The sequence below is a fragment of the Bombina bombina genome, chromosome 5 (genome assembly GCF_027579735.1).
Source record: "Bombina bombina isolate aBomBom1 chromosome 5, aBomBom1.pri, whole genome shotgun sequence".
NCBI classification, from domain to species: Eukaryota; Metazoa; Chordata; class Amphibia; order Anura; family Bombinatoridae; genus Bombina; species Bombina bombina.
Window position 1 is genome coordinate 149,838,513 of NC_069503.1, and position 14,824 is coordinate 149,853,336.

Below are 14,824 nucleotides of genomic sequence, written 5' to 3' on the forward strand. Positions count from 1 at the left end.
AGATATTGAGTTTTGTAAAAATGTACTTTTTATGTTACTACAGACTGCATGTGTTCCCCAAACTTTCTATAAAGGGACAGTCATCAACACCCGAATTGTTGTTGTTTTAAAAAATAGATAATCCCTTTATTACCCATTCCCCAGTTTTGCATAACCGACACTGTTATATTAATATACTTTTTACCTCTGTGATTAACTTGTATCTAAGCCTCTGTAAACTGCCCCCTGATCACATGACATTTTATTTATTATCTATTGACTTGCATTTTAGCCAATTAGTGCAGTGTCTGCCACAATCCACTAGCTCTCCGTGTTGTGAAAAGCAAATAAAAAAGCATGTGATAAGAGGCGGCCTTCAAGGGCTTATAAACTATCATATGAGCCTACCTAGGTTTATCTTTCAACTAAGAATACTAAGAGAACAAAGCAAAATTGGTGATAACAGTAAATTGGAAAGTTGTTTAAAATGACATGCCCTATTGAAGTTTTTTTTGGACTTGACTGTCCCTTTAAAAAAGATATTTTTGTTGTATTATTTCCTTTATCTTAATAAATATATGAATGAATGGATGAATTAGTAAATGAATAAATAAATACAGAAATAAAATATAATTGATCCTGCTAGTTTAATCAGAGCTGAGCTCACACTTTTCGACTCACACACATATATCAGAGCTTATACATTTTTGAGAGAAGGTGCTTAAATTGGCAGAATATTCTATAACATTTTGTTGGGCAGTATGACTGTGCATTAGCTGCATGTGGCATTGCTGATACCAGAGGTAGGTAACATTCTCTAGGGCAGTATGACTACGCATTAGCTGCAGGTGGCATTGCTGACACCAGGGGTAGGTAAAATTCTCTCTGGCAGTATGACTACGCATTAGCTGCAGGTGGCATGGATGCACTAGGGGCAGGTAACGTTCTCTCTGGCAGTATGATTAGCAGTAGCTGCAGGTGGCATGGCTGACACCAGGGGTAGGTAACATTCTCTCTGGCAGTATGATTAGCAGTAGCTGCAGGTGGCATGGCTGACACCAGGGGTAGGTAACATTCTCTTGGGCAGTATGATTAGCAATAGCTGCATGTGGCATTGCTGACACCAGGGGTAGGTAACATTCTCTTGGGCAGTATGATTAGCAATAGCTGCATGTGGCATTGCTGACACCAGGGGTAGGTAACATTCTCTTGGGCAGTATGACTATGCATTAGCTGCAGGTGGCATTGCTGACACCAGGGGTAGGTAACATTCTCTGTGGCAGTATGACTACGCATTAGCTGCAGGTGGCATGGATGGCACCAGGGGCAGGTAACATTCTCTCTGGCAGTATGATTAGCAATAGCTGCAGGTGGCATTGCTGACACCAGGGGTAGGTAAAATTCTCTCTGGCAGTATGACTACGCATTAGCTGCAGGTGGCATGGCTGACACCAGGGGTAGGTAACATTCTCTCTGGCAGTATGATTAGCAATAGCTGCAGGTGGCATAGCTGACACCAGGGGTAGGTAACATTCTCTCTGACAGTATGATTAGCAATAGCTGCAGGTGGCATGGCTGACACCAGGGGTAGGTAACATTCTCTCTGTCAGTATGATTAGCAATAGCTGCAGGTGGCATGGCAGACACCAAGGGTAAGTAACATTCTCTCTGGCAGTATGACTGACATTAGCTGCAGGTGGCATGGTTGGTTCTAGGGACAGGTAACATTCTCTCGGGCAGTATGACTATGCATTAGCTGCAGGTGGCATGGTTGGCACTAGGGGCAGGTAACATTTTCTCAGGCAGTATGACTGATAATAGCTGCAGGTGGCATTGCTGACACCCGGTACAGGTAACATTCTCTCAGGCAGTATGACTGGCATTAGCTGCAGGTGGCATGGTTGGCTCTAGGGGTAGGTAACATGCTCTTGGGCAGTATGACTACGCATTAGCTGCAGGTGGCATGGCTGACACCAAGGGTAGGTAACATTCTCTCTGGCAGTATGACTGGCATTAGCTGCGGGTGGCATGGTTGGTTCTAGGGACAGGTAACATTCTCTCGGACAGTATGACTATGCATTAGCTGCAGGTGGCATGGTTGACACTAGGGGCAGGTAACGTTTTTTCAGGCAGTATGACTGGCAATAGCTGCAGGTGGCATTGCTGACACCAGGGGCAGGTAACATTCTCTCAGGCAGTATGATTGGCATTAGCTGCAGGTGGCATGGTTGGCTCTAGGGGTAGGTAACATGCTCTTGGGCAGTATGACTGGCATTAGCTGCAGGTGGCATGGTTGGCTCTAGGGGTAGATAACATTCTCTCAGGCAGTATGACTACGCATTAGCTGCAGGTGGCATGGATGGCACCAGGGGCAGGTAACATTCTCTCTGGCAGTATGATTAGCAATAGCTGCAGGTGGCATGGTTGACACCATGGGTAGGTATCATTCTCTCAGGCAGTATGACTACGCATTAGCTGCAGGTGGCATGGTTGGCACTAGGGGCAGGTAACATTCTCTCAGGCACTATGACTGGCAATAGCTGCAGGTAGCATGGTTGGCACTAGGGGTATGTAACATTCTCTCGGGCAGTATGACTATACATCAGCTGCAGGTGGCATGGTTGGCTCGAGGGGTAGGTAACATTCTCTCTGGCAGTACGAGTGCCAATAGCTGCAGATGGCATGGTTGGCACTAGGGGCAGGGAGAACTGGATACCTTGGGCTTTAAAACAACATTCTGGTGCACACCATCTAGGACAAGCATTTCAACGTTCACAACCTGTTTCACATGGAAAGCAAACTGAATTAAACAATTTTATTACTAACCAGGCACGAAGGACACTTACCTGCATTGCTTGTATTTAAGGTATTAGGAAATTTTATAGGACCAGAAAGCTCTCTGGGCTTGGGTGATTCTCTATGACATCTCTCCAGTAGATTGTAATTTCCCACGGGAACAGGGCCCTCAATTCCCCCTGTATCTGTCTGTAAAATGTTGTCTTTTATTGTATTGTTTCTCAGTCCTACTTCTATCCTTGTGCCCATGGGCAGCGCTGCGGAATCTGTTGGCGCTTTATAAATAAAGAAGAAGAAGTAGAATAATATGTAGCCCTGCTAGAATTCTCAAAATGTCGTTTTTAGCTTGAGAACAGTACGTCTCGCAAAGGGGTGTTGTCTGCTTTTAGTTATATGAAGAAGATGCAAACATTACAATAAGGTTCACAAAAAAAACATAATTTAGAAAATTGTATAAAATAAATAAATAAAATTCAAAACAAAATACTCTGTACAAATAGTATTCTTTATTTACAATAAAAATCATAACAAAATTAAATTTTGATTTGAAATTGCTCAGGAAAAACACAATTTAAGGCACAAAGTAGAAATTGTAATAAAACGTCATTGCACATGTCAAAAGAACAGTAAAAATTAGTATCCATAATAGGAAACTCCAAGAGTATTATTTTCCTTATCATGAGTGAGCTGAGGGTGTTGCAGGGGAGTAGCTAAATGTCATCACAAGGTCTGACGTATTCTCTCAACATTTGCCCCTGCAGCTCTTGCTGTTTTTCTTGCAAACTAAAAAGAGTGTGTAAAAATATGCAAAACACTTATTACCCTCATAAAAAATCACATACATATGAAAATAGAGGTGATTGTTAGATATTATATGCTGGAAAAAGGGTATACTGATTTGTATTGGTTGCAGGATTTAATTTTATCAACAGGAAGTTTTACATTTAAAACTCTCTTTCTCACACAGACCTCACTGCAACAAGAAATCATACAGACTCTCTGCAAACATACATTTAAAGATCCCTTTCTGCAAACAAACATTTGAAGGTAATTCATCTATCTCCAATGAAGACCATGGCCCATATTTATCAAGCTCCGAATGGAGCTTGAAGGGCCGTGTTTCTGGCGCGTCTAAAGACCGCTGCTCCATAACCCTGTCCGCCAGCTCTGAGCAGGCGGACAGACATCGCCGGAAATCAACCCGATCGAGTATGATCGAGTTGATTGACAACTCCCTGCTGGCGGCCGATTGGCCGCAAGTCAGCAGGGGACGACGTTGCACCAGCAGCTCTTGTGAGCTGCTGGTGCAATGTTAAATGCGGAGAGCGTATTGCTCTCCGCATTTAGCGAGGTCTTGCGGACCTGAACCGCACTGTCGGAACATATCAGCAAGACCTTTGATAAATAGGGGCCAATGAGAGCATTTTATTTTTATATCTGTTGGGCTAATTTGGAATTGGTTTTAACATTCCCCTCTCCCAGCTACACCTCCCCCCCCCCATACACCTACCCTTTATCAACAGGAAGTTTTACATTTAAAACTCTTTCTCACACAGACCTCACTGCAACAAGCAATCCTACAGACTCTCTGCAAACATACATTTAAAGATCCCTTTCTGCAAACAAACATTTGAAGACCTCACTGCACGCACTAGCCCACCAAGCCTCCCTCCACCTCCCAGCTGTCACTAATGATCCAGGATAGAGACACTACTTCACACTCACAGCCTCTGAACTGACACTTTATCATATTCTGTTACACTTTTCCAACCCTCATTTACTCACCACACATTTCACTCACACTCAGTTTACACTGCCTTATATCAGACATATTTCTCTTATCCCTCGCCTTCTGTGTTCATTCCCTCTCCTTTAGATTGTAAGCTTGAGAGCCTCTCTACCTGCAGGCCACTTTGTATTTAAAGTGAACTACTACTGATTGTGCTCAAGGGCAGGGCATTTCTCTCCTTTTGTATAACTCAATTATTGCACCTACAACTGTAATGTACCCCTATACTGTACTTGTTTGTTTGTGTATTTAATGTATCCCTGTAATGTCCCATCATTTCTTGTATAGCGCTACGTAATCTGCTGTCGCTTTATAAATACCTGAAAATAATAAAAAATAAAAATAAAGTGTGCTTCATTACTTTCTGCAAGTATCAATGAGGTTAGTTAATTAATCCAAGTATAAACCACGAATCCCTGTTGTGTACATCTGAAAAGCAAATACTGGTATTAAATAAAATATATTAACCCTTTCACTACCGGGACTTTCAGACAAAAACTTGCCCAAAATACCAAAGAATTTTTAGCATTTTTGCTATCACTCCATTTAAACAGAAATAGAGCCTTTCTTTTTTTTATTTACCAAACTATATATCAAAACTATATATACAGATATATAAAACTATATATATTTTTTTAAGTAGACAACCCAAGGTATTGATCTAGGCCCATTTTGGTATATTTTATGCCACCATTTCACCGCCAAATGCAATCAAATAAAAAAATGGTACTTTGTTGAGAAATAGCAGACATATTTGGCTTTGCAATTGCTTTTTGGTAATTAGAAGGTTTCTAATTGCAGCTGCGCACCACGTTTCTATTATTCCCGGCAGTGAAGGGGTTAATTAGGTAGCTTAAAGGGACAGTCTACACCAGAATATTTATTGTTTTAAAATATAGATAATCCCTATATTACCCATACCCTAGTTTTGCATAACCAACACAGTTATATTAATACACTTTTTACCTCTGTGATTATCTTGTATTTAAACCTCTGCAAACTGCCCCTTATTTCAGTTCTTTTGTCAGACTTGCATTTTAGCCAATCAGTGCTAGCTCCTAGGAGCTCCAAGTATGTGAGCACAGTGTTATCTATATGAAACACATGAAATAACACCCTCTAGTGGTGAAAAACTGTCAAAATGCCCTGAGATGAGAGGCAGCCTTCAAGGGCTTAGAAATTAGCGTATGAACCTCCTAGGTTCAGCTTTCAACTAAGAATACCAAGAGAAGAAAGCAAAATTGGTGATAGATGTAAATTTGAAAAAATGTTTAAAATTACAAGCCCTATCTGAATAATGAAAGTTTGTTTTGGACTAGACTGTCGCTTTAAAAGGCTAATTTTAGCTTTAATGTAGAGCTTAGCCTCCCACCTGACACTTCCCACCCCCTGATCCCTACCTGATCCGTCCCAAACAGCTCTCTTCCATATCCCCCACCCCTCACTGGTAACGCCCATCTTAGGTACTGACAGACAGTCTGCCAGTATGAAAATATAAGGCTTTTTTTTTTTAAATAAAATATTTTCTGCAGTGTAGGATCCCCCCTTCCCTCCAAACCTCCCTGACTGCCCCCCAAAACAGCTCTCTAAACCTCCCCCTCTAACTATTTCCCACTATATTTTATTAGTTTTGTACTTATTTTCTGTAGCGTAGTGTCCCCCCACCTGCGATCTTTAGTTAGGGTCCCCCGCACCACCAGATCCCCTTTTCTGTAGTGTAGCTGCCCCATCCCTCCCTGTCCCTTTATTTTTTTTCTCTAGAGTAGGGCCCTCCCACTCCCTCCTTCTCCCTCCTGCCTCTCCTGCTAGGCTGCCCACCCGCTTCCAGCTCACACCTCCCACCGGCACCAACAGAAGATTTTTACAGATGGTTACACAGACAGTGTCACCGTCTGTAACGATCAGACATCTGCCCTCATATGGAGGCGGAGCACCGATCTCGCTCCGGCTCCATATGCGGCAGATGTCTGAAGCTTCAGGAGCTCCAGCTCTCGGCTGTAACTTAAAGGGATAGTAAACCCAAATTTTTTTCTCCCATGATTCAGAAAGAGCATTCAATTTTAGGCAACATCCTAATTTACTCCGATTAACATTTTTTTTGTTCTCTTGGTATCTTTATTTGAAAAGCAGGAATGTAAGCTTAAGAGCCTATATTTCTACTTTTTCAAATAAAGATTCCAAGAGAACGAAGAAAAATTGATAATAGGGGTAAATTAGAAAGTTGCTTAACGTTGTATGCTGTATCTGAATCATGAAAGAAAAAAGTGGGTTCACTATCCCTTTAACAGCCGAGAGTGGTAGAGCTTTCTGAAGCGAAGACGTATATGCAGTATACGTCTTGCAGTACGATAGGCAAAGTAATGTAAGACGTATATATACGTCCTTTTGGCTGAAGAGGTTAAGGGCCAGATTATGAGTGGAGCCCAAAATATTGCTTATGTGCGTTGGTATTACAAGTTGAAGTTGCGTATTACAAGTTGAAGCGCTGCGGAATCTGTTGGCGCTGTACAAATACCTGATAATAATAATAATAATAATAATAAAGTTGCGTTCACATTGCATGGAATCTTTGCGTTCACAAGATGGAAGCCTCGTTCTCATGCAGTGAGACACGGCAGAGAACCTAGCGCAGTGAAGGGGGTAAGTCATGCAGGGATGGGCAGCAAAATTTAAATATATATGTATATAAATATATACATCTATATTTATGTGTTTATATTTGTATACATATTAACACATAAATATATAAGTATATAAGCATATACATATATATTTACAGGTAAAACACAGTCCCCATAGACCGCTATGTAAAGGCACTTTTCAGTGCTGTTTTTTTCTAACACCCCACATCCCCTCACTTTAAGCCCTAAAAACTGCTTTGTGAAGTTATTTTTATTTATTTTTTACATGCTACATTTTTTTTATAAAACACTACACTTAAATTTGGGGACGGTTGGGGGACATTTTGAAGATTACCAGCCACTTATAATGGCTGCTTATTTATCATGCGCCCGTAAACGGGCAAATATTACCATTTACGGGCGTGTGATAAATTGGCGCTCCACTAATCTAGCCATAATAGTGTAATAAAAATGTCCCAGATAATATATTTATATTAGAATAATATTAAATTATACATTAAATAACATAATATAAAGTTAAAAATCTACTGTTATTTAAGTATTTAATTTTAAGTTACTTTTATTTATAATGTAATGTTACATTTTTAAAATAATATTAGTATTGTATTTTAATTCACTGTTGTTATTATTATTATTATTATTATTATAATTATTATTTGTATTGAATATTAAAGGGACATGAAAACCAAAAAATTTGTTTCATGATTCAGATAGAGAATAGAATTTCAAACAACTTTATAATTTACTTCTATTATCTAATATGTTTCTTTCTCTTGGAATCATTTGTTGAAGGAGCAGCAATGCACTACTGGTTTCTAACTGAACACATGGGTGAGCCAATCACAATCAATATATATGCAGGCATCAATCAACAGCTAGAACCTAGGTTCTCTGCTGCTCCTGGGCTTGCCTAGATAAACCTTTCAGCAAAGGATATCAAGAGAAGGAAGCAAATTAAATAATAGAAGTAAATTGGAAAGTTGTTTAAAACTGTATTCTCTATCTGAATCATTGTAGGGTTTCATGTCCCTTTAATATTTTTTAAATTCTGAGGCTGGAAGACCACATAGCACGTTTCACAACCCTAACACTACCATATATCTGCCCCTAATTGTCCTGATTGGCTGCTGAAAAGTTTGGCTTTTTAAAAACTATTGCAGCAAACAAGGTGTTAAGACAATCAAAAGATTTTTACATTCACACAGTATGTTAATTTGTTGCAAGATTGGAGAAAATCTTGCAATTCCAAAAAACAATAATTAACTAATACTGTACTTGATACTCGCCTTATGCATTTGTTTCAATACAAATTTGCATTTAGAACTAAACAAATGCACGAGCCATGTTTCAAATACGATATTTGTTTAGTTTCACTGAAACAAACAGAAAAATTAGTGAACTCATTTAAACAATAACGAATATAATGAATATATTTGTTATAATTTCAATTAGGTTTATATTTACCTATAGTGCGCGGGGAAGCCGCACTAATCCTCTTTGTCTTTTTAGACTCCAGGGCTGCGCTAATAGGAACATTAGGGCGGCGGATCCCAGAGCCTGCGCTAAATAATCTTCTCCTTTAGCGAAGGCGGGTGCGTGCCAATCCAGCCTTCTTCACAGAGTCTAGGACACCGCTAATAGGAGAGAGATAGTGCATTCAGGGCCCAATTATGAGATTCATGCTAACAGTTAAGAGCGACCGATTTAGGGTTTATTGCAGCTGTTTGCACGCACGTTTATTGCAGCTGTTTGCATCGGATGTAGCGCTCATATTACAAGTTGATTGCTTGAATGCAATTGATTTTAACGGGTGTCGGGATAATGCGACCTCAGAGCTCTGGTTAGCTGTTTCATGAAAACAAAAAAGTTGCACAAAACATATCAAAAATACATTTAAAAGTACAGTTACACTCATAGTAATACTATTTTATACAAATTATTTTTAAACGTTTTGCACAAAAAAGTCATAAGGGCTCAAAGGTGTTAGAAGAACAAAAAAAAAGCATGCAAAGGACTTTAACATAGAGATACATACATACATACACGTCTAAATATGTATATGTATGCTTATATGTGTGTACAAATGTATGTATTTACAGATGCATATATACACATATAAACACATATGTACATATATATATATATATATATATATATATATATATATACTGTATATATACATGATATAAGTTAATTGGAGCCCTTCGCGGTCAAGTAGATGAAAAAGGTTAAAGTATATTTATGCAATATTTAAATTTAAAGGGAGAGTCTAGTCAAAATTTAAAAAAATTATGATTCAGATAGGGCATGAAATTTTAAACAACTTTCCAATTTACTTTTATCATCAAATTTGCTATGTTCTCTTGGTATTCTTAGTTAAAAACTAAACCTAGGTAGGCTCTAGGTAGGCACATATGCTAATTTCTAAGCGCCTCTCATCTCAATCCATTTGACAGTCAGTTTTTCACAGCTAGAGGGCGTTAGTTGTGTATAGGTATAGGTCTCTGGTATTTTCAGGGATCACCTATCCTATATTATAAAAGGCCAAGTGTGTTTGTCTGAAGCCGTCATGCGCATTAGAGACTGCGCACGAGGACAAACACACCTGGCCTTCTAACTGTCTTCCCCCGGCGTCGTGTGTGGTGGAGTGGGCGTGGACGGCGGGCGTGGTGCGGGCGGGGCCCATGTGTGGCGTGGGCGTGAACGGGCGGGCCGACCGTGACATGGGCGGGGCCGAGCATGACGCGGGTGGGGTCAAGTGGGGCCAGGTACCGGGTGTGTGGCTGTGCACAGTGAGTGAATCAGGAGCTCTAAAAAGAAGGGGATAGTGAGAGCAGAAGAGGGGGATACAGAGAGGGGGAGAGTGAGCAAAAGAGATTGGGGAGAGTGAGCAAAGGAGAGGGGGGAGATAGCACAAAAGAGAGGGGGGAGATAGCACAAAAGAGAGGGGGAGATAGCACAAAAGAGAGGGGGGAGAGTGCACAAAAGAGAGGGGGGAGAGTGCACAAAAGAGAGGGGGAGAGAGCACAAAAGAGAGGGAGAGAGCACAAAAGAGAGGGGGGAGAGAGCGCAAAAGAGAGGGGGGAGAGAGCGCAAAAGAGAGGGGGGAGAGAGCGCAAAAGAGGGGGAGAGAGCGCAAAAGGGAGAGGGGGGAGAGAGTGCAAAAGAGAGGGGGGGAGAGAGCGCAAAAGAGAGGGGGGAGAGAGCGCAAAAGAGAGGGGGGAGAGAGCGCAAAAGAGGGGGGGAGAAAGCGCAAAAGAGAGAGGGGAGAGAGCGCAAAAGGGAGAGGGGGGAGAGAGAGAGAGCAAAAGAGAGGGGAGAAAGAGAGAGCAAAAGAGGGGGAGAGAGAGAGAGAGCAAAAGAGAGCGGGGAGAGACAACAAAAGAGGGAGAGAGACAGCAAAAGAGAGGGGGGAAAAGAGAGCAAAAGAGAGGGGGAGAGAGAGAGCAAAAGAGAGGGGTAAAAGAGAGGGGAGAAAGAGAGAGCAAAAGAGAGGGGGAGAGAGAGAGCAAAAGAGAGGGGAGAAAGAGAGAGCAAAAGAGAGGGGGGAGAGAGCGCAAAAGGGAGAGGGGGAGAGAGCGCAAAAGAGAGGGGGGAAAGAGAGAGCAAAAGAGGGAGAGAGACAGAAAAATAGGGAGAAAGACAACAAAAGAGGGAGAGAGACAGCAAAAGAGAAGGGGGGAGAGAGAGCAAAAGAGAGGGGGGAAAGAGAGAGCAAAAGAGAGGGGGGAGAGAGAGAGCAAAATAGAGGGGAAAAAGAGAGCAAAAGAGAGGGGGAGAGAGAGAGCAAAAGAGAGGGGAGAAAGAGAGCGCAAAAGAGAGGGGGGAGAGAGCACAAGAGAGGGGGGAGAGAGCGCAAAAGGGAGAGGAGGAGAGAGCGCAAAAGAGAGGGGGGAGAGAGAGCGAGAGAGAGCAAAAGAGGGAGAGAGACAGCAAAATAGGGAGAGAGACAGCAAAAGAGAAGGGTGAAAGAGAGAGCAAAAGAGGGGGGAGAGAGAGAGAGCAAAAGAGAGCGGGGATAGCGAGCAAAAGGGAGGGAGAGACACAGCAAAAGAGGGAGAAAGACAACAAAAGAGGGAGAGAGACAGCAAAAGAGAGGGGGGAGAGAGAGCAAAAGAGAGGGGGGAGAGAGAGAGCAAAAGAGAAGGGAGAAAGAGAGAGTAAAAGAGAGGGGATATAGAGAGAGAGCAAGGGGTGGGACCGGTGTACTGCAAAAAATGTCCTGTGTACACGGGCTTTAGGACTAGTTTCATATATTTGCCTTATCACTGATAATCACATGTATAGGTTTATGGTATTAACAGGTATAGGTCTCTGGTGTTTCTAGTGAAAACTTATTACTCACATTTAGGGGCTATCTTCATTAGATGTATGCCCTCTGATACTATGCTTCCATTTATTTTTATAACTAGTGGTATCATTGGTAACCTAAAGGTATAGGCTGGATACATGGACCTTTGATATAAATCTCAGATAATAAAAGGTATAGGTCATTTATCATAAGGTACAGCTTATTTATTACTGTGTTACTAATATCTCCAGAGAAGAGGAACGTTTGATTTCATTACTATCTCTCATTGTTATATGTACTTGGTGCCTCTATATCATTGCCTTATCACAGGTAATTAACAGGTATAGGTCTCTGGTATTTCCTGAGTTTATACAACTGCTTATAATCAGAGGCATCACTCACCATTTCTTGGATAGTTAACATTTATGTCAAAAGTTACCAACTTGGGACTCTTTATATTCAGCAGCATCATTATCGATAACCAAAGGTGTAGGCATCAAACCCTGGTCTCTGATATAGGTCCCATGGTATTCAGAGGTATAGCTCTCTAGTTATTTAGTCCACAACAATCACATAGACCATAAAATCTGACTCACACTTAGAGGCATTATTTTTTATTCACATATTGGGGCCTATCTATCAAGCTCCGAATGGAGCTTGATGCCCCATGTTTCTGGCAAGCCTGCAGGCTCGCCAGAAACAGCAGTTATGAAGCAGCGGTCATAAAGACCGCTGCTCCATAACCTGTCCGCCTGCTCTGAGCAAGCGGACAGACATCGCCGGAAATCAACCTGATTGAGTACGATCGGGTTGATTGACACCCCCTGCTGGCGGGCCATTGGCCACGAGTCTGCAGGGGGCGGCATTGCACCAGCAGCTCTTGTGAGCTGCTGGTGCAATGCTGAATACGGCGAGCGTATTGCTCACCATATTCAGCGAGGTCTGGCGGACCTGATCCGCACTGTCGGATCAGGTCCAACAGACTTTCTTAAATAGGGGCCATAGGATCAGTAGACACTATGAGGCCCATTTATCAAGCTCTGGATGGAGCTTGAGGGCCCGTGTTTCTGGCGAGTCTTCACACTCGCCAGAAACACCAGTTATGAAGCAGCGGTCTAAAGACCGCTGCTCCATAACGATGTCTGCCTCCATAACGATGTCAAGTACGATCGGGTTGATTGACACCCCCCTGCTGGTGGACGATTGGCTGGCGGACAAGAGCTGCTGGTGCAATGCTGAATACGGAAAGCATATTGCTCTCCGCATTCAACGAGGTATGTCTGACCTGATCCGCACTGTCGGATCAGGTCCGACAGACCTTTGATAAATATCCCCCTATATGTCTGTTTTCTCTATTACGAGTTGTGATAACAGGGCACTTTCAACAATGATCCGACCTATAATTGTAGCCAGATAACTACTTCCTGTGAAGTTAGACATTATGTTCCATTGGGATTCTGTTAGAGTTATTACCTTCCAGTGTTATATTATCTAAGCTTCTTTTAGGCCTGAAGTTCTTATCGTTGTTCCATGTTATAATCCTTTGAATTTACCCCGCCAAAGTAGGCATATGCATATTTTAAAATGAATTACCTCGTACCCTCTGTTTTTAACTTAAGAAGTAAAAGTTACGTTTTACTTTCCAATTTCATCCTTTGTTTTAAGATTAAACATTTATTTTAAAAAACCGTTGTTGGTGCTACATTTGTAATATTTTTTAAGTTATTTACTGATTTGTCTTGAATTATTGATCAGTACAAGCACCATGCCCTGTGAGATATTTACTATTTAGTTACCACATACATGGGAACGTTTTCAATTAATTATAAGTAGTGCGATTAGTATTTCTTTTTTGGCATTAGTTGTGTGCCATATAGATAACATTGTGATCACACCTGTGGAGTTACTTACGAGAGGGCACTGATTGGCTAAGAGGCAAGTCTGTCAAAAGAACTGAAATAAGGGGACAGTCTTATGAGGCTTAGATAAAAGGTAATCATAGAGGAAAAAAGTACATATATTAATATAACAGTGCTGGTTAGGCAAAACTGGGGAATGGGTAAAAAAGGGATTATCTATCTTTTTACACAATATAAATTCTGGAGTAGAATGTTATACTGTGTATTTACTGTAAATATTTCACATTCCAATTTTCTGCATATAGCAGCATAAGTGCTATGTATTTATAAATAGATATTCATATATATATATATATATATATATATATATATATATACCTATATATAATCATCTATTTTTATATATATATATATATATATATATATATATATATATATATATATATATATAGGTATAGATATATATTGTACCCAAATAACATTATATATATGTAGAAATTTGTATTTATGAATAAATAGAACATATTCTGTTAAGTGAAGAACATTGGAATGTGAAATATTTATATTTTCATGTTGGGTTAGCGCACTTGAGAATATGTGATCAGGTTTGTGCACGAGTAGTGTGTTAGTTTTTTATTCCACTTTTCTTCCTCCCTTTGGCTTCTATGGGGGAATATGTTAACAAAGTTTGGCTTTTTGCGCGCATTGGTTACTGCAAGAGCGAAAAATTTTTACTTTCAGCTTACCCAACACACACAAAAAGCTTACATCAAGCGTAGTTAGTGCGCGAGTGGGAGTGATAAATACCGCTCCACTATCCACCCTCATTTGGCTATTCGTTTTGCTAAAACTAAACGAATATCGTATTTTTATTATAAAAAAAAAAAGTGTTAAAAAAAAAAACTTGGCTCTCTTTAAATACACCTGCTTTCCTAATGCAGACCTCCTAACCAGGGCTGCTAAATATCTTATAGAAAATATATAAATAAAAGGAAAGCGCTAAATGAAGCTACAGTGTAGGGATAAAAAATAAAAAATCATGCATTTATTACAAAAAAAGAAAAATTGTAAAAACTATATATATGTCTATAAGCGCATATATTAACAAATGTTTCAGAAGTACATTTCCCATGATGCTTACGCCCTCTGCAGTCTAGTGGAGTATCATGGGAAATGTAGTTCTAAAACATCAGAGGTGCCATAGTTAGCCATCACTGCACTAGGCAAAATAGAACACCAAAAATGATATAAAGTGACAAGTACTCATATTCACTAAACACTATATAGCATAAGAGACTTCAATGAGTATAAGAATAAAAATACAAATAAAAAACAGAAAGTGTTCCAAATCCAAAATGTTCTTACTGTAATTTAGCCCCAATGCTTCATTTATATATATCGCAATAGGAAATCTTCATCCCAAGATGATAAAAACTCCCTGCGGTGTAAATAATGATATTTCAATATC